The 5,479-nt window shown below is 34.1% G+C and overlaps 2 non-coding genes across 2 annotated transcripts; both read right to left on the reverse strand.

Annotated features, from left to right (window-relative positions):
- Nucleotides 1-3,060: 3,060 nt before the first annotated feature.
- Trnac-gca (transfer RNA cysteine (anticodon GCA)) lies at nucleotides 3,061-3,132 on the reverse strand. Its single transcript has one exon. It is a non-coding gene; the product is annotated as a tRNA-Cys (tRNA).
- Nucleotides 3,133-4,330: 1,198 nt separating this feature from the next.
- Nucleotides 4,331-4,402, reverse strand: Trnac-gca (transfer RNA cysteine (anticodon GCA)). The gene has a single exon. It is a non-coding gene; the product is annotated as a tRNA-Cys (tRNA).
- Nucleotides 4,403-5,479: the final 1,077 nt, after the last annotated feature.

The following is a 5,479-nucleotide window of genomic DNA, read 5'->3' on the forward strand; positions in this document are numbered from 1 at the left end:
ATCTAGGTGTGCCTCAGATGCCCTTATACGGAGGTGATGACTTTACTGTATTACGATTAAGAAACACAACTTATATACTTTTATCATAACTTCATGTGGAAGAACGGTGGATGGAATGCATAGTTTCGTTGAATGACGTAAATAACGGACGATGTCTATGAGTGTAAGATATCAAATGAAATTCGTACTGTACGGCGAAGAAAAGCCTAAACCGTGGCAAAACGTCAATGCCAATGACATAGAACACAAAAGCAAACAATCACAAACCAGAAACATGGAACAACAATACAAAACTCCACCAACAAAACACTACATATAAAATTGATTAAACTAGGGGTGTTTATCAAGGATTGTTAGGTAAATAAAATGTTAAAATCCCTGGGGGTTTGTGAGCACAATGTTACTCTTATCCCAACAATTTCGAATAAAGTAAAACCGTTAATGATTAATCTTATCCATGCATTATAAACTTAAGGAAACTTAAGAAAAAACAAATAATAATACACTAATAGGTAAACCCAAGTACTTCTATGATTAGGGATCTAAAAAGACTAAAGCCCGGCATTGTCTGATTTGTGTAGTCCTCCAAACCGAATTTTTTTATTAAAACATCATTATGTATTTTGTATCCATTCCCGCAATATCAAGATCCAAGATATTTTGTATTGGTTCGATAACACCATCAAAAAGATTAAGAGATCAGATGAACGAAATACGATCATCGAGATCGTGTTGCTGTCGTTTTTTTGTTGTTGATTGTGATGTTTTGTTTCTTAAACAAACATTGTTTCCGAGGATACAAGCAGTTCAAACACCGCATCAAATATAATTTAGTTTGAGATAAATTGATTACATTATCTGGGAAGAAACATCAATCTGGGTGCAGAATTTATTCGTTGATGTCAAAAGTGATTACACTTGCCATAATGGATTTGTATAGTAATCGATGTAATAAAAAAGTTCAGTTTCCTTAAATAAATATATAATAAAAGCTACCACTGGCAACACCATCCCTATTAAAAACCACAGTGAAAACTACGGGCACATATGTCTAGACTTGTTTTTTAGAATTGATTTTACATTCTAAGTATTAACAGACGAAGACAGAACAGATGACGCTTGCTTTTACATGTAGTTTGAAGTCAAAGTCAAAGATATTCAATATTGTTCACTACAATAGCCGAGAGTTTTTTACAGCAAGTCAAACTTTACAAAAATGCTCACCATGCAGAACCGCGGGCGTCACACTGGTGATCGGAGAGTCAAGTTTCGTTTAAAACAAAACTATCAAAACCAAGACAGTAAACATAACGTTTACTCATGCACAACCAGGTGAAGCTCAACCTTGAAACAACACACAACGATGGTATAACAAAGATATCATTATAAATTATATATCAAATATTAGGGGGTGTTTATTGCACTATTAATACACCTCAACGTCCTGTCCTTATATGAACTGCCTTTCGGCAATTGCTGTTATCATCCGATGAACGCAACATCTTCGGAATTGTTCGGATCGCAATTCATCGCATATAAATATACATGAAAAGTAATGATATTGTTATTGTTTGTATTGTGTCAGCAGGACCCGTAAAATTTCAAAATTGTAGAAAGTGCTTATTTATGATATGTTAAATGGCTTGTTGCCATAAGTGTTTCAATTTTACGTTTAAAAGTGATTTAAAGTGGTTGGTCTTTTCCCGCGTTATTGTGATGTTATTTGATTAACTTTTTCCGGTTACAGTCGGGTCGTTCTATTTACAGAATGGGTGAGAAAGGATTACTGATTTTTTTTAATGAAAAAGTATTTTTTTAACAATTCTTGTATGAAATTATGAACTATTGGTGTAAATATAATTAATGAATTGCGGGTTTAATGTCAACATCGGAGATATGAACGCAATTGGGTTGATCAAAGTACGCGTGGAGTTTTTCGGACTCGACACACTTTGACCAGCCCAATTGCGTTCATACCCCGGTAATGACATCAATCCCGCAATTCATTTTGTCACTGTAACATGAATCCCTCGTCTTCATGACAGACAGGCAGACAATTTATAGACGTGCACATAGAACATCGTCATTACACATACGTTTTATATTACAATGTATGCAACGCGTAAGAGCAATGACAATGATGAACAAAAAAATTAAACACATTACAAAATACGAATATGTAGTAGAAAACATTTTATATTACAATTTGTCAAGTTGTATAAGCAATTACAATAACAAACATTAATAAATACACATTACAAATACGAACATGGCTTATAAATGTAATTAAATATTGACATTTAGTAGGTTTAATTTCATTTTAAGAAATCATTTTACAAAGATACATAGTTTCTTTCTGCAAGTTGAATGTAATAATTGCACATACTTAAACACTATATTTTCTATTCAAATATAAAGAGTTTCTGCCTTATCCCCGTATACACATGAATTGCAAGTATAAGTTTTAAAGCTGCACTTTTACAGATTTACCAATTTTACAACTTTTTTATTTTTTGTCTTGGAAAGAGCAAAGTTTGCGTAAATATCTGCAAACCAATGATATATGATTGCTGACAAAAAATCAGATCGGAGATTTTCATATTTCCGTTCGAAAATTACATTGTTTTATGGCTTAAACCTTTACTGTTTAAGAAAAATGCATAAAACATCAACTTTTGAACTTAAATATATAAATCAGCGATCTTTTTTTTGTCAGCAGTCTTATATAACTGGTTTCCATGAATTTTCGCAAAAGTTGGCTCGTTCCGAGACAAAACATAAAAAAGTTGTCAAAACGTTCAATCTGTGAGAGTGCAGCATAAACTCTCAATAACATTTAGAAAATTTTAAATGTTGCTCAATGTATGGGAGGGAAAGAAATCAAATCACAGCAACCGACTCCACATTCATTACTTGTATTGCCACAGTCCATCAACCAGGCAAAACTGTCTCCGGCGATGCTAAAAGATGGCTGCACATTGCTAAAACATTGACTGATAATTTGTTATTTGTCTTTAATTATTTGACGTGTTTCCATGCTGGAATTTCGTTAAAACGATGAGGGGACACCCGGGTTCGAACCGGGGACCTCTCGATCTGCAGTCGAATGCTCTACCACTGAGCTATATCCCCATATGTCATATACTTCTTAAGCGATTGTGCTTTGACTTGACCGTATTTTTAACCTCTATTAAAGATACGATATTTCATCAACCTTGTACGAATATATTCGGCATAAGTATGAAACTCATAAAATGCTTGTTCGACATTAGTACGAAATTCCTTTGACACTTGTTTGGCATTACTAAGAAATGCCCTTGATACTTTTTTACATTAAAACGAAACTTCATTGATACATGTTTGACATTACTACGAAACTTCATTGATACATGTTTGACATTTCTACGAAACTTCATTGATACATGTTTGACATTACTACGAAACTCCATTGATAAATGTTTGTTATTACTACAAAACTTCATTGATTCATGTTTGACATTACTACGAAACTCCCTTAATACTTACTCGACATTAATACGAATCATCTTCAATACTTATTCGACGTACAAAATATGCGCAAGATTTTTCACAATATGTTTCGAATAACTGCAGATTTGTACGAATTTACATATGTTTGGTATGGTATATATACTGTAGAACAAGCACCCTATTCCAAGATATGCTCAATTCAACATCGGCACTATTTGTCCGTAAAATGATTGAACACATTATATACGAAATTTCAGTATTTGTACAAAACTTGGCTTTGATAACAGTGAATTGTTCATTTTGACAGTTGTCATTAATCATGAAATGAAAACTACAGGGACAAGCCCAGTAGTCGAACTTTAAAAAACAAACACTTTTTAGGGGCCCAAGGTAAGGGCCCAAACGACAGAAAACTACATACACAAACATATAAACATCACCTACACAAATACAGACACCACAAACAAACTATATCCTCATTAAAATTGCTTTAATGAGATTATCGCCTTGTACTCGGGCTAATAAGGCTTCTACAAGGTATTCTCCCCCTTTGAGTCTAAACTTGTTTGTGTGTGCTGAAACAAAGCGGATAAAATGCACATACTTCTTTTGTAAGTAAATGTAGGCTATACATTTTATTGTACAATACAATATTTAATAATAGAAAATATTTTGATACATCATTGTGTTATAACCAAACGTCTAACTCTTGCTTATGTTAGTTTTGTTCTAGGAAAAACTCTGAATAGCTTTACAACTTAATCTAGATGCGTCAATTTCGTATTCATCTGTAATTTACATGTACGAAGGTGTCCATTCAATCGTCATAAAAAGTTACTCAAGGGGACACCCGGGTTCGAACCGGGGACCTCTCGATCTGCAGTCGAATGCTCTACCACTGAGCTATATCCCCTTATACGTGTCTCTAATGTCCACATATTTGTAAATAAGAACCAGCTGCATTAGGTCTTATCTCAATCAGGTATGGCGACATATGTTATTGATAGTGTAAGAAATACAGTCAGCGATGTGAAATACGATATAGCTCGGTGGTACGGCATTTGACTGCAGATCATATGTTCTGTACCTCCAATTCAATTACTTACATAATACTTATAATGAAGCAAAAGGTTTTTCGCCAAAACGTTATATCATTAATTAAAGACATGTGTGAACATCAAACGCTAATGATTACTTAAAACGTTGTAGTTATAGTAATTCCTTACAGACGGTCTTAAATACATGCGATGTTTCTTTAAAAAAGAGTGTTTCTTACTGTCATTGATATATGACGCGGACCATGACAACATATCATACCCGTTTGACTTGGCTAGGAAATATGAAACTTTAAGATTAAAAAATAAATCAACTAAAGTTATGCGGTCGTTCCAATTTAATGTCGTCATGTTGTCTTCGAATGAAGGAAGGCGTGCCTGTTCGGATTACCCTACTGTCTTTTCCGCCACGTTGCTGGTGATACCGAACGCTGCTTTAACATAAAACTTCAAATAAGACGTCACCAGCGATAACGGGTGTGTATACCGTTTGTGGAAATGGAAATTTGATAAAGCTATTTCGTGACGACGATCGACTTTCCCGTTATGATACGACTCGAATCCATTCATTATTCGTTAACATCTTTCTATTTCAGCAAATTCGCAGACCACTCATACAAACTCTTGATAAAACTTTTCTCAGACAACGTTGGACATCCGCGACGAGTTTTGTAGAGTTCTATCTCGCCGTATATCGCGGCATGACAAAAAAAAACCTTGGGACTGTGCCTTTCTGATCATAAACCAATTACAATATGTTTAACACATTGTGAAGATTTTAAAGTCGCGTTTTTCGAAATAAAATCTAATTAACTTGAGAAATCTAGTAAACAAATAATCTAACAAAGAAATGTTCAAAGTGTGAACAGTTTGCATGAGCCATTACACAAAACACTAAAACGTTATTCTTAATACAGGAGAATCTACCATACACT

The sequence above is a fragment of the Mya arenaria genome, chromosome 3 (assembly GCF_026914265.1).
Source record: "Mya arenaria isolate MELC-2E11 chromosome 3, ASM2691426v1".
NCBI lineage: Eukaryota > Metazoa > Mollusca > Bivalvia > Myida > Myidae > Mya > Mya arenaria.